The 15958-nt window shown below is 36.3% G+C and overlaps 1 non-coding gene across 1 annotated transcript; it reads right to left on the bottom strand.

Annotated features, from left to right (window-relative positions):
• Positions 1-15051: 15051 nt before the first annotated feature.
• On the bottom strand, positions 15052-15159 carry LOC112781303 (small nucleolar RNA R71). The gene has a single exon (XR_003192087.1). It is a non-coding gene; the product is annotated as a small nucleolar RNA R71 (small nucleolar RNA).
• Between the last annotated feature and the right edge of the window lie 799 nt (positions 15160-15958).

Here is a 15958-nt window from a genome sequence, read left to right as displayed (position 1 = left end):
CTTTTCATAACTCTCTTCCCCATAAACCCCACCTACCTTCAAAATTTAAACTAATTTCCCTCCCAAACCCAACCCTAATGGCCGAACCCTACACCTTCCCACACTCCTATATAAACCCCTCATTCCTTCTTTATTTTCACACAACACAACCCTCTCTTCTTCTCCTTGGCCGAATACATCTTCTTCCCCCATCTCCTCCATTTTCTTCTTCCTCTACTACTTTCTTTCTTCTTTTGCTTAGGGACGAGCAAACATTTTAAGTTTGGTGTGGTAAAAGCATAGCTTTTTGTTTTTCCATAACCATTTATGGCACCTAAGGCCAGAGAAACCTCAAGAAAGAGGAAAGGGAAGGCAATTGCTTCCACCTCTGAGTCATGAAAGATGGAGAGATTCATCTCAAAGGTCCATCAAGACCACTTCTATGAAGTTGTGGCCAAGAAGAAAGTGATCCCTGAGGTTCCTTTCAAGCTCAAAAAGAATGAGTATCTGGAGATCCGACTTGAGATCCAAAGAAGAGGTTGGGAAGTTCTCACCAACCCCATTCAACAAGTCGGGATCCTAATGGTTCAAGAGTTCTATGCAAACGCATAGATCACTAGGAACCATGATCAAAGTGTGAACCTAAATCCAAAGCATTGGCTTACCATGGTTCGGGGGAAATACTTAGACTTCAGTCTGGAAAATGTAAGGCTGGCGTTCAACTTGCCAATGATGGAAGAGAACGCACGCCCCTACACAAGAAGAGTCAACTTTGATCAAAGGTTGGACCAAGTCCTCATAGACATATGTGAGGAAGGAGCTCAATGGAAAATTGACTCAAGAGGCAAGCCGGTTTAATTAAGAAAGCATGACCTCAAACTAGTGGCTAGGGGATGGCTAGAGTTCATTCAACGCTCAATCATTCCTACTAGTAACCGGTCTGAAGTTACTATAGACCGGGCCATCATGATCCATAGTATCATGATTGGAGAGGAGGTGGAAGTTCATGAGATTATACCTCAAGAACTTTACAAGGTGGCTGACAAGTCCTCCACTTGGGCAAGGTTAGCCTTTCCTCACCTCATATGCCACCTCTGCAATTTGGCTGGAATTGACATAGAGGGAGACATCCTCATTGAAGAGGACAAGCCCATCACTAAGAAAAGGATGGAGCAAACAAGAGATCATGGACCTCAGCAAGAGCATGAGAAAATTCCCCACCATGAAATCCCTGAGATGCCTCAAGGGATGCACTTTCCTCCACAAAACTATTGGGAGCAAATCAACACCTCCCTAGGAGAATTAAGTTCCAATATGAGACAACTAGGGGTGGAGCACCAAGAGCATTCCATCATCCTCTATGAAATTAGAGAAGATCAAAAAGCTATGAGGGAGGAGCAACAAAGACAAGGAAGAGACATAGAGGAGCTCAAAAGCACCATTGGTCCTTCAAGAAGAGGAAGACGCCACCCTCACTAAGGTGGACTCATTCCTTAATCTCCTTGTCTATTTATTTTCTGTTTTCGGTTTCCATGCTTCATGTTTAACTATGTTTTTGTCTTTACTAGATGATCATTAGTGTTTAAGTGTCTATGTCTTAAAGCTATGAATGTCCTATGACTCCATCACCTCTCTTAAATGAAAAATGTTTTAATTACAAAAGAACAAGAAGTACAGGGTTTTGAATTCATCCTTGAAACTAGTTTAATTATTTTGATGTGGTGACAATACTTTTTGTTTTCTGAATGAATGCTTGAACAGTGCATGTGTCTTTTGAATTTGATGTTTATGAATGTTAAATATGTTGGCTCTTGAAGAATAAGAAAAAAGGAGAAATGTTATTTGATAATCTGAAAAATCATAAAAATGATTCTTGAAGCAAGAAAAAGCAGTGAATACAAAAGCTTGCAGAAAAAAATAGTGAAAAAAAAGAAAGAAAAAGAAAAAGCAAGCAGAAAAAGCCAAAAGCTCTTTAAACCAAAAGGCAAGAGCAAAAAGCCAATAGCTCTTAAAACCAAAAGGCAAGGGTAAATAAAAAGGATCCAAGGCTTTGAGCATCAGTGGATAGGAGGGCCTAAAGGAATAAAATCCTGGTCTAAGCGGCTAAACCAGGCTGTCCCTAACCATGTGCTTGTGGCGTGAAGGTGTCAAGTGAAAACTTGAGACTGAGCGGTTAAAGTCAAGGTCCAAAGAAAAAAAAAGAGTGTGCTTAAGAACCCTGGACACCTCTAATTGGGGACTTTAGCAAAGCTGAGTCACAATCTGAAAAGGTTCACCCAGTTATGTGTCTGTGGCATTTATGTATCCGGTGGTAATACTGGAAAATAAAGTGCTTAGGGCCACGGCCAAGACTCATAAAGTAGTTGTGTTCAAGAATCAACATACTGAACTAGGAGAATCAGTAACACTATCTAAACTCTGAGTTCCTATAGATGCCAATCATTCTGAACTTCAATGGATAAAGTGAGATGCCAAAACTATTCAAGAGGCAAAAAGCTACAAGTCCCACTCATCTGATTGGAGCTAAGTTTCATTGATATTTTGGAATCCATAGTATATTCTCTTCTTTTTATCCTATTTGATTTTTATTTTCTTGGGGACAAGCAACAATTTAAGTTTGGTGTTGTGATGAGCGGATAATTTATACGCTTTTTGGCATTGTTTTTACATAGTTTTTAGTATAATTTAGTTAGTTTTTAGTATATTTTTATTAGTTTTTAAATAAAAATCACATTTCTGGACTTTACTTTGAGTTTGTGTGTTTTTTTTGTGATTTCAGGTAATTTCTGGCAGAAATTGAGGGACTTGAGCAAAAATCAGATTCAGAGGTTGAAGAAGGACTGCAGATGCTGTTGGATTCTGACCTCCCTGCACTCAAAGTGGCTTTTCTGGAGCTAAAAAACTCTAAATGGCTCGCTCTCAATTTCGTTGGAAAGTAGACATCCAGGGCTTTCCAGCAATATATAATAGTCCATACTTTGCCCGAGTTTAGATGACGAAAACTGGCGTTCAACGCCAGTTCCATGCTGCATTCTGGAGTTAAACGCCAAAAACAGGTTGCAAAGTGGAGTTAAACGCCAGAAACAGGTTACAAACTAGCGTTCAACTCCAAAAGAAGCCTCTACACGTGTAAAGCTCAATGCTCAGCCCATGCACACACCAAGTGGGCCCCAGAAGTGAATTTTTGCATCAATTACTCATTTCTGTAAACCCTAGTAACTAGTTTAGTATAAGTATGACTTTTTACTATTGTATTTACATCTTTAGTTTCATCTTTAGATCACGTTTGGGGGCTGGCCTCTTGGCCATGCCTGGACCTTCATCACTTATGTATTTTCAACGGTAGAGTTTCTACACACCATAGATTAAGGTGTGGAGCTCTGCTGTTCCTCATGAATTAATACAAAGTACTATTGTTTTTCTATTCAATTCAAGCTTATTCCGATTCTAAGATATTCATTCGCACCTCAATATGAATGTGATGATCGTGACAGTCATCATCATTCCCAACTATGAACGCGTGCCTGACAACCACTTCCGTTCTACCTTAGATTGAATGAGTATATCTGGGATTCCTTAATCAGAATCTTCGTGGTATAAGTTAGAATCCATGGACGGCCATTCTTGAGATCCAGAAAGTCTAAACCTTGTCTGTGGTATTCCGAGTCGGATCTGGGAAGGGATGGCTGCGACGAGCTTCAAACTCGCGAGTGCTGGGCGTAGTGACAAACGCAAAAGGATCAATGGATCCTATTCCAGTATGATCGAGAACCGACAGATGATTAGCCATGCAGTGACAGCGCATTAGACCATTTTCACTGAGAGGACAGGATGTAGCCATTGACAACGGTGATGCCTAACATACAGCTTGCCATAGAAAGGAGTATGAATGATTGGATGAAGACAATAGGAAAGCAGAGGTTCAGGAGGAACGAACACATCTCTATACGCTTATCTGAAATTCTCACCAATGAATTACATAAGTATCACTATCTTTATTTTACATTTTATTTATCTTTTAATTATTAAATATACATAATCAATTGAATCCACCTGACTGAGATTTACAAGGTGACCATAGCTTGCTTCAAGCCGACAATCTCTGTGGGATCGACCCTTACTCACGTAAGGTTTATTACTTGGATGACCCAGTGCACTTGCTGGTTAGTTGTGCGAAGTTGTGACAAAGAACTAAGATTATGAACGTGCGTATTGAGTTTTTAGCGCCGTTACCAAGGAATGAAACCGTCACGATTTCTGCGCACCAACACGCACACATGGCTTTGTGGTTCTTGTGCGTACGCATAGGGGGTTGTGCGCACGCACACTCCAATGTGTGCTTCTCCTTTGTTTTCTTCATGCTTTCTCCCAATTCCGTGCTTTTGTTCCACTCTTATCGAGCCATTCCAACCTATTACACCTAAAATCACTCATCAAAACCATCAAGGTATTGAATGGGATAAAATTGGGATAAAAGTCACTAATTTAGGCATAAAAACGCATGTTTCCACATTTAGGCTCAATTAAGGGAGAGAACACAAAAGTATGCTATTTGGATGAATAAATGTGGGTTTAAGCGATGAAATCCACTCAAATCAAATCAAAATATATCGTCAAATATGGATTCATCAATTCCCCCACACTTAAACAATAGCATGTCCTCATTCTAGTCACAATCAAAGGAGAAGGATAAGGAGGGCAAGCAATTTATAAATGCAACTACCTACATGTATGCAACTATACTAAATACTATCTATATCTACACTATGGTTCCTATTGAGTTTGGCAAAAATAAATAAAAGAGTTCCAGTCAATCCAAAGTAGAAACTTAGGGCCAAGACAAGAAAATATAGCAATATGATCAATGTCCAAAGATTTGATTTGAAATTTTCAAAATTAATTTCAACAACTTACAAGAAGACACAAAATAAGGGATGGAAACATAGAATTGAGCGATCGAACCCCTCACCGGATGTGAATACACTCTAGTCGCTCAGTGTTTAGGGCTTAATCACTCAATTCTCCTTTAATCATGTTTTCTAGGATTTGTTAGTCGTCTAACAATCAACAAATACTTGATGCATGAATACAAACATCATGAGGTCTTTGGAGGGTTGTAATGGGGCTAGGGTAAAGGTAGGATTAATATGGTTAAGTGGGCTAATAGATTGGATCTTTGATTAGCTCAAGTATCTCACCTAATCCTATACTAACCTATTTATACCAAAGAAAAACAACCTAACTTCCCATTCACCTCTTTTCTCACATTCATCCATGCATTCTCTTTCCAATTCAACCACATATGCATCCTTTATTTAACATTCTTATGTCATTTTTTTTTCTTTTTTTTTATTTATGAACAAAGTATGTACACCAAAATTTTTCTTTTATCATAAAAGAGAGATGCATATGTTTTAAGTAATGAATGCATGATTATTTTCCCATTTTTTCCAAAATACTCTCAATGAACACCCAAAGTAACTTTCTATCAATGTTTTCCACAAATTTCCCCCACACTTGATTAACACACACATTCAAACCCAAGCTAATTAAAGATACAATACATGGACATTAATGGTTTTTTCACTTAGGGCAAAAGATGTGCTTAATATTAGAACAAAGGGAAATTAAAAGGCTCAAAAGTGGTTACAAGGGTAGATATAAGGGTTGGCCATATGGGTTAGTGAGTTCAATTCAAAAATGGCCTCAATCATTCTAAATGCATTCAAAACAACAAATATAGGATATAAATATTCAAGCAAATCTAAGATTACAATCATAAGAGGAGTATAACACACAAGAACAAAATTTGTGGTTGAAGATGTGCAACCACACAATTAAAGCTCAAATCTCACTAGGTGTTTTGTTCAAGCTCTTTTCTATGTTCCATAACAAAGAATACTTCATGCAAGTTCAAAAATAAGTTTTCAAATCTAATCAATGGAACGCCCTAAAAGGGATTTCTTGAAAATTCTTTGTTGTTTTACCAAACTTATTTCCTATACCAAGCAACGTGCAAATAAAACTATAAGCAACTAAGATATATACAAGTAACAAAGCAAAGAAAAATGCCATGAAATGATAAACAAATATTCACAAAATACCTAATAACTAGGAACTAGAAATTAATGCAAAGTGTTGAGAAAGAGAAATGTATGCCCCGAAAATTGCGGATCCTCCCCCACACTTAAACGTTGCATGGTCCTCCATGCATGCACTCAATTCGGGGGTGAAGATATGTGAGGGTCCACCTTCAGCTGGTGGGCACCGGGGCTCTGGGTTGCTGTATAAACACATAAACAACAATTGAGAAAGAAGTCATAAAAGTGTGGTATGAGAAAAAGCAATGTGGGTATTCTAAATGCGCACGGTTTAGAACACAACACATTGGTCAGTTAAAAATAGAAACCACATAATCAAAAGAAATAGCATATTCCTCAATCAAGTGGCCCAGGTTACAAGTAAAGATAAACAAGAGATAGGACACAAACAAACCTAGATAGCCACAACTAAAGTGAATTGAATATATAAGATATTGGTTATTGAAGTTGTGCAAGTGAAAGCGCAAGGAGAATGTAAAATGGCACAATCAACAATAACCAATTCATTGATGAAAAGAAAACTACTTATTCATTCTCAAACATGATGCAATAGTCACATAATAAAGGTACTGGTTGCAAAAAGTGACAAGCTAGATAAGAATCAAGTTAAGTCACTCAAACAAATGCAAAGCTGATGAGCGGATAATTTATACCCTTTTTGGCATTGTTTTTACTTAGTTTTTAGTATATTTTAATTACTTTTTATTATATTTTTATTAGTTTTTATTCAAAAATCACATTTCTGGACTTTACTATGAGTTTGTGTATTTTTTTGTGATTTCAGGTGTTTTCTGGCTGAAATTGAGGGACCTGAGCAAAAATCTAATTCAGAGGCTGAAAAAGGACTTCTGATGTTGTTGGATTCTGACCTCCCTGCACTCGAAGTGGATTTTCTGGAGCAATAGAAGCCCAATTGGCGCGCTCTCAATTGTTTTGAAAAGTAGACATCCTGGGCTTTCCAGCAATATATAATAGTCCATACTTTGTCTGAGATTTGATGGCCCAAACAGGCGTTCAAAGTTAGCCTAAAACATCTTGGCGTAAAACGCCCAAACTGGCACCAAAGCTAGCGTTTAACTCCAGGAATAGCCTATGCACGAAAAAGCCTCAATGCTCAGCCTAAGCACACACCAAGTGGGCCCTGGAAGTGGATTTCTGCACTATCTGCACTTAGTTACTCATTTTTTGTAAACCCTAGTTACTAGTTTAGTATAAAAACTACTTTTAGAGATTTATTTTATGTCTTTTAGACCAGTTTTATCTCTCTAGACATTTAGTCCTTAGACTTTTGCCATTGTACACATTTGGAGGCTGGCCTCACGGCCATGCCTAGACCTTTCACTTATGTATTTTTTACAGTGGAGTTTCTACACCTCAAAGATTAAGGTGTGGAGCTCTGCTGTTTTTCATGAATTAATACAAGTACTATTGTTTTTCTATTCAATTCACGCCTACTTCTTCTCTAAGATATTCACTCGCACTTCAACCAGATGAATGTGATGACCTGTGACACTCATCATCATTCTCACTTATGAACGCGTGCCTGACAACCACTTCCGTTCTATCTGCAATAGCTTGAGTGTGTATCTCTTGGCCTCCTGGTTCACGACGCATGGTTGCCTCTCCTGACAACAGAGCATTCCATTCCGTGAGATCAGAGTCATCGGGGTATAGGCTAGAACCAATGGCAGCATTCCTGAGATCCGGAAAGTCTAAACCTTGTCTGTGGTATTCCGAGTAGGATCTGGGAAGGGATGACTGTGACGAGCTTCAAACCTGCGAATGTGGGGCACAAGTGATAGTGTGCAAAAGGACAATGGTCCTATTCCGACGCTAGCGGGAACCGACAGATGATTAGCCGTGCGGTGACAGCGCATATGGATTTGTTTTCATCCGAGAGGATCATACAGCTTGCCATGGAAGGAGGTAACACATGGTTGGAAGAAGACAATAGGAAAGCAGAGGTTCAAAAGCAACAAAGCATCTCCAAACGCTTATCTGAAATTCCCACCAATGAATTACATAAGTAACTTTATCTTATTTTATATTTTATTTATATTTTAATTATCAAAACCACATAACCATTTGAATCTGCCTGACTGAGATTTACAAGGATGACCATAGCTTGCTTCAAGCCGACAATCTCCGTGGGATCGACCCTTATTCACGTAAGGTATTACTTGGATGACCCAGTGCACTTGCTGGTTAGTTGTGCGGAGTTGTGAAAAAGAGTTGAGATTAAGATTGTGCGTACCAAGTTTCTGGCGCCATTGTTAGAGATCACAATTTCGTGCACCAAGTTTTTGGCGCCGTTGCCGGGGATTGTTCGAGTTTAGACAACTGACGGTTCATCTTGTTGCTCAGATTAGGTAATTTTATTTTATTTTTAAGCTTTTTTTTTCGAAAAATAAAAAAAAAATTTATATTTGTTCTTCAGAATTTTTAAGAATGAATTCTATAGTTTCAGATGATGTGTTGAAGCCTGGTTGGCTGTTAAGCCATGTCTAATTTTTTTTGGACTGAGGCTTCCACTTATCATTGCAAGAGCCTTTGGATTCCCATCTAATTGGCTGTTGTATGTCTGATTTGTATGCTAAAGCTTGGCTAGCCATTTGGCCATGTCTAATCATTTGGACCGAAGCTTTCACATAAAGCTTGGCTGGCTATTTAGCCATGTCTAAATTTTTGGACCAAAGTTTTAGACTAACATTGCATGATTCTTGGAATTCCTATTAAAAATTTTGAATTTATTTATTTTCTTTTTCCAAATTAATTTTCAAAAAATTAAAAAAAATTAATAAAATCATAAAAACAAAAAAATTTTCTGTTTCCTGTTTGAGTCTTGTATCAAGTTTTAAGTTTGGTGTCAATTGCATCTTTTTAATTCTCTTAAAATTTTTGAAAATTCATGCATGAGTTCTTCATTGATCTTCAAGTTGTTCTTGATGATTGTCTTTGTTTGATCTTTACATTTTCTTATTTTGCATCTTTTCTTGTTTTTCATAGCATTCTTGAATTATTAGTGTCTATAGATTAAAAATTGTTAAGTTTGGTGTCTTGCATGTTTTTCTTTTCTTAAAAATTTTCAAAAATAAGTTCTTGATGTTCATCGTGATCTTCAAAGTGTTCTTGGTGTTCATCTTGACATTCAAAGTGTTCTTGCATGCATTATTAGTTTTGATCTTAATTTCTTGTGTTTTGCATCATTTTTTATGTTTTTCTCTCTCCTCATAAAAATTCAAAAATAAAAAATATATCTTTCCCTTATTCTTCTCATAAATTTTGAAATTTTGAATTAATTTAGTCAAAAGTTTTAAAATTTGATTGTTTCTTATTAGTCAAGTCAAAATTTCAACTTCAAAATCCTATCTTTTTCAAATTTTTTTCAAAAATCAAATCTTTTTCATTTTTTTTCTCAATATTTTCGAAAATTCTAAAAATTTGATTTTCAAAATCTTTTTCTTATTTTTATTTCATATTTTCGAAATTAATGCTAACATTTAATGTTTTGATTCAAAAATCTCAAGTTGTTACTTGTCTATTAAGAAAGGATCAATCTTTGAATTCTAAAATCATATCTTTTAGTTTCTTGTTAGTCAAGTAATCAACTTTAATTTCAAAAATCAAATCTTTTTAATTTCCTTTTCAAATATTTTTCAAAAATAAATTTCAATCATATCTTTTTCAAAATTTAATTTCAAAATCTTTTTCTAACTTCTTATCTTTTTAAAATTGATTTTCAAATCTTTTTCAATTAACTACTTGACTTCTTGTTTGATTTTAAAAGTTTTCTATTTCAATCATATCTTTTTCAAAACCACCTAACTACTTTTCTCTCTCCAATTTTTGAAAATCACTAACCATTTTTTTAAAAATTCTTTTTAATTAACTAATTATTTTAAATTCTAATTTTATTTTCCTTCTTAAATTCGAATTCTAACTAATAATTAAAATAAAAACAAAAATATTTTTCTTTTATTTTGAATTAATTTTCGAATACTCTCTCTCGCTCATCTCTTTCTATTTGTTTATTTATTTACTAACACTTCTCTTCTTCTTATAATTCGAACCCTCTCCCTCTCTCTGTGTTTGAATTCTTCTTCATTCTATTTCTTCTATTCTTCTACTCACATAAAGGAATCTCTATACTGTGACATAGAGGATTTCTATTCTTTTCTGTTCTCTTCTTTTTCATATGAGCAGGAGCAAGGATAAGAACATTCTTGTTGAAGCTGATCCAGAACCTGAAAGGACTCTAAAGAGGAAGCTAAGAGAAGCTAAAGCACAACACTCTGGAGAGGACTTGATAGAATTTTTTGAAAAAGAAGAAGAGATGGCCGAACCCAACAACAATGGTGAAGATGCAAGGAAGATGCTTGGTGACTTTATTGCACCCTCTTCTGACTTCTGTGGAAGGAGCATCTCAATTCCTGCAATTGGAGCAAACAAATTTGAGCTTAAGCCTCAATTAGTTTCTCTGATGCAGCAGAATTGCAAGTTTCATGGACTTCCATTGGAAGATCCTCATCAGTTCTTAGCTGAATTCTTGCAAATCTGTGACACTGTTAAGACCAATGGGGTTAATCCTGAGGTCTAAAGACTTATGTTTTTCCCTTTTGCTGTAAGAGACAGAGCTAGGACATGGTTGGACTCACAACCTAAAGATAGCCTGAACTCTTGGGAAATGTTGGTCAATGCTTTCTTGGCCAAATTCTTTTCACCTCAGAAGTTGAGCAAACTTAGAGTGAAAGTACAAACCTTCAGACAGAAGGAAGGTGAATCCCTCGATGAAGCTTGGGAAAGATACAAGTAATTGATTAGAAGGTGTCATTCTGACATGTTTTCAGAATGGAGCATCATATGTATATTCTATGATGGTCTGTCTGAATTGTCCAAGATGTCATTGGACCACTCTGCTGGAGGATCTCTTCATCTGAAGAAGACGCCTGCAGAAGCCCAGGGACTCATTGAAATGGTTGTAAATAACCAGTTCATGTACACTTCTGAAAGGAATCCTGTAAATAATGGGACAACTCAGAAGAAAGGAGTTCTTGAGATTGGTACTCTGAATGCCATATTGGCTCAGAACAAAATATTGACTCAGCAAGTCAATATAATTTTTCAGAGTCTAACTGAAATGCAAGCTGCATCAGGCAGTACTAAGGAGGCTTCTTCTGAAGAAAAAGCCTATGACCCTGAGAATCCTGCAATGGCAGAGGTGAATTACATGGGAGAATCCTATGGAAACACCTATAATCCTTCATGGAGGAATCATCCTAATCTCTCATGGAAGAATCAATAGAAGCCTAATCAAGGTTTCAAAAATAACAATGGTGGAAGAAACAGGTTTGGCAATAGCAAACCTTTTCCATCATCTTCTCAGCAACAGATAGAGAATTCTAAGCAGAGCCACTCTGACTTAGCAACTGTAGTCTCTGATCTATCTAAGACCACTCTCAGTTTCATGACTGAAGCAAGGTCCTCCATTAGAAATTTGGAGGCACAAGTGGGTCAGCTGAGTAAAAGAGTTACTGAACTCCCTCCTAGTACTCTCCCAAGCAATACAGAAGAGAATCCAAAAAGAGAGTGCAAGGCCATAAACACGTCCCACATGGCCAAACCTGTAGATGAGGGAAAGGCAGTGATTTCCAGTGAGGAAGACCTCAATGGACGTTCACTGGCCTCCAAGGAGTTCCCTAATGAGGAACCAAAGGAATCTGAGGCTCATATAGAGACCATAGAGATTCCACTGAACTTACTGTTGCCATTCATGAGCTCTGATGAGTATTCTTCCTCTGAAGAGGATGAAGACATTATCGAAGAGCAAGTTGCTCAATATCTAGGAGCAATCATGAAGCTGAATGCCAAGTTAATTGGTAGTGAGACTTGGGAGGATGAACCCCTATTGCTCATCAACAAACTGAATGATCTGGTTCAACTGAAATTACCTTAGAAGAAACAGGATCCTGGAAATTTCTTAATACCTTGTACCACAGGCACCATGACCTTTAAGAAGGCTCTGTGTGACCTTGGGTCAAGAATAAACCTCATGTCCCTCTCTGTAATGGAGAAACTAGGGATCTTTGTGGTGCAAGCTGCAAGAATCTCACTAGAGATGGCAGACAATTCAAGGAAATAGGCTTATGGACTTGTAGAGGATGTCTTAGTGAAGGTTGAAGGCTATTACATCCTTGCTGACTTCATAATCCTAGAGACTGGGAAGGATGAAGATGAATCCATCATCCTTGGAAGACCCTTCCTAGCCACAGCAAGAGTTATGATTGATGTGGATAGAGGAGAGTTAGTCCTTCAAGTGAATGAGGACTACCTTGTGTTTAAGGCTCAAGGATCTTCTTCTGTAACATGGAGAGGAAGCATGAAAAGCTTCTCTCAATACAGAGTCAAATAGAGTTCCGACACTCAACTTCTAAGTTTGGTGTTAGGAGGCCAACATCAAGCTCTGAGTCTCTGTGAAGCTCTCAATACGATTTCGTGCACCAAGTTTTTGGCGCCGTTGCCGGGGATTGTTCGAGTTTGGACAACTGACGGTTCATCTTGTTGCTCAGATTAGGTAATTTTATTTTAATTTTAAGCTTTTTTTTATTATTTTTATTTTTGAAAAATAATTTTCAAAAAAAAATAAATTATTCTATGACTTCAGAATTTTTAAGAATGAATTCTAGAGTTTCATGATGATCTGTTGAAGTCTAGCTGGCTGTGAAGCCATGTCTAATCTTTTGGACCGAGGTTTCAACTCATCATCACAAGAGCTTTTTGATTCTCATCAATTCAACTGTTGTATGCCTGATTTGTATGCTAAAGCTTGGCTGGCCATTGGCCATGTCTAGTGTTTTGGACCGAAGCTTTCACTGAAAGCTTGGCTGGCTAGTAAGCCATGTCTAATTCCTGGACTGAAGCTTTAGACTAACATTGCATGATTCCTGAAATTCTCATTAAAAATTTTGAAATCCTTATTTTTCTTTTTCCAAACAATTTTCGAAAAATACAAAAAAATTTAATAAAATCATAAAACCAAAAATAATTTTGTGTTTCTTGTTTGAGTCTAGTGTCAATTGTTAATTTTGGTGTCAATTGTATCTTTTTAATTTCCTAAAAATTTTTGAAAATTCATGCATGTGTCCTTCATAATCTTCAAGTTGTTCTTGATGATTTTCTTTGTTTGATCTTTGCATTTTCATATTTTGTGTCTTTTCTTGTTTTTCATATGCATTTTCAATTTGTTAGTGTCTAAACATTGAAAATTTCTAAGTTTGGTGTCTTGCATGTGAGTTTTTTCTTATAAATTTTCAAAAATATGTTCTTGATGTTCATCATGATCTTCAAACTGTTCTTGGTTTTCATCTTGACATTCAAAGTGTTCTTGCATGCATTGTGTGTTTTGATTCATAATTTTCATGTTTTGAGTCTTTTTGTTGTTTTTCTCTCTCTTCTTAAAAATTCAAAAATAAAAAAATATATTTCCTTTATTCTTCTCATAAATTTCAAAAATTTGAATTGATTTAGTTATAAAGTTTTAAAATAATTGTTTCTTATGAATCAAGTCAAATTTTCAATTTAAAAATTCTATCTTTTTCAAATCTTTTTCAAAAATCAAATCTTTTTCATCTTTTTCTTTCATATTTTCGAAAATTTCAAATTGATTTTCAGAAATCTTTTTCTTATTTTGTTTCATAATTTCAAAATATTTACTAACAATTAATGTGATTGATTCAAAAATTTTAAAGTTTGTTACTTGCCTATTAAGAAAGGTTCAATCTTTAAATTTTAGAATCATATCTTTTAGTTTCTTGTTAGTCAAGTAATCAACTTTAATTTCAAAATCAAATCTTTTTAATTTCCAATTCAAATCTTTTTCAAAATGATTTTCAATCATATCTTTTTCTATTTCAATCATATTTTTTTTCAAAAATCAATTTCAAAATCTTTTCTAACCTCACATCTTTTCAAAATTTGATTTTCAAATCTTTTTCAACTAACTACTTAACTTTTCAGTTGGATTTTCAAAATTCTTATCGTTTTCAAAACCACCTAACTACTTTTCTCTCACCAATTTTCGAAAATCACTAACTTCTTTTTCAAAAATTTCTTTTCATCAACTAATTGTTTTAATTTTTAATTTTAATTTTACTCCTTCTCTTAATTTTCAAACTCTAACTGCATTTTAAAATAAAAACAAAAATATTTTTTTCTTTTTAATTATTTTCGAATTTTTCCCCCTCTCATCTCTTTCTATTTATTTATTTATCTACTAACACCCCTCCTCCACTCAAAAATTTGAACCCACTCTTCTCCTCTGTGTTTGAATTCTTATCTTCTCCTTCTTCTATTCTTCTCTTCTTATACTCACAAAAGGGATCTCTATACTGTGACATAAAGGATTCCATATTTTCTTTTCTGTTCTCCTCTTTTTCATATGAGCAGGAACAAGGATAAGAATATTCTTGTTGAAGCTGACCCTGAACCCGAAAGGACTCTGAAGAGGAAGCTAATGGAAGCTAAGGCACAACTCTCTGGAGAGGACCTGACAGAAATCTTCGAAAAAGAAGGAGACATGGCCGAACCTAATAACAATAGTGGAGATGCAAGGAATATGCTTGGTGACTTTATTGTACCCTCTTCTAACTTCTATGGAAGAAGCATCTCAATTCCTGCAATTAGAGCAAACAACTTTGAGCTTAAGCCTCAATTAGTTTCTCTAATGCAGCATTGCAAGTTTCATGGACTTCCAATGGAAGATCCTCATCAGTTTTTAGCTGAATTCTTGCAAATCTGTGACATTGTCAAGACCAATAGAGTTGATCCCGAGGTCTACAGGCTTATGCTTTTCCCTTTTGCTATAAGAGACAGAGCTAGAACATGGTTGGATTCACAACCTAAGGATAGCCTGAACTCTTGGGATATGCTGGTCAGTGATTTCCTGGCCAAATTCTTTCCACCTCAAAAGATGAGCAAGCTTAGAGTAGAAATCCAAACCTTCAGACAGAAGGAAGGAGAATCCCTCTATGAAGCTTGGGAAAGATATAAGCAACTAATCAAAAGGTGTCCTACTGACATGCTTCCAGAATAGAGCATCATAAGTATATTCTATTATGTCTGTCTGAGTTGTCAAAAATGTCATTGGACCATTCTGCAAGAGGATCTCTTCACGTGAAAATCCCTGCAGAAGCTTAGGAACTCATTGAAATGGTTGCAAATAACCAGTTCATGTACACCTCTGAGAGGAATCCTGTGAACAATGGGACACCTCAGAAAAAGGGAGTTCTTGAAATTGATACTCTGAATGCCATATTGGCTCAGAATAAAATATTGACTCAGCAAGTCAATATGATTTCTCAAAGTCTGAATGGACTACAAGCTGCATCCAACAGTACTAAGGAAGCATCTTCTGAATAAGAAGCTTATGATCCTGAGAACCCTGCAATGGCAGAGGTGAATTACATGGGAGGACCCTATGGAAACACCTATAATCCTTCATGGAGAAATCATCCAAATTTCTTATGGAAGGATCCACAAAAGCCTCAACAAGGCTTCAATAATAATGGTGGAAGAAATAGGTTTAGCAATAGCAAGCCTTTTCCATCATCTTCTCAGCAACAGATAGAGAATTCTGAACAGAGCCATTCTGGCCTGGCAACCATAGTCTCTGATCTATCCAAGATCACACTAAGTTTCATGAATGAAACAAGGTCCTCCATTAGAAATTTGGAGGCACAGGTGGGTCAGCTGAGTAAGAAGATTACTGAAACTCCTCCCAGTACCCTCCCAAGCAATACAGAAGAAAACCCCAAGAGAGAGTGCAAGGCCATAACCATAACCAATATGGCCGAACCTGGTGAGAGTGAGGAGGACGTAAGTCC

Source organism: Arachis hypogaea, chromosome 19 (genome assembly GCF_003086295.3).
Source record: "Arachis hypogaea cultivar Tifrunner chromosome 19, arahy.Tifrunner.gnm2.J5K5, whole genome shotgun sequence".
Taxonomy (NCBI): Eukaryota; Viridiplantae; Streptophyta; class Magnoliopsida; order Fabales; family Fabaceae; genus Arachis; species Arachis hypogaea.
This window is presented reverse-complemented; position numbering and strand designations above follow the sequence as displayed.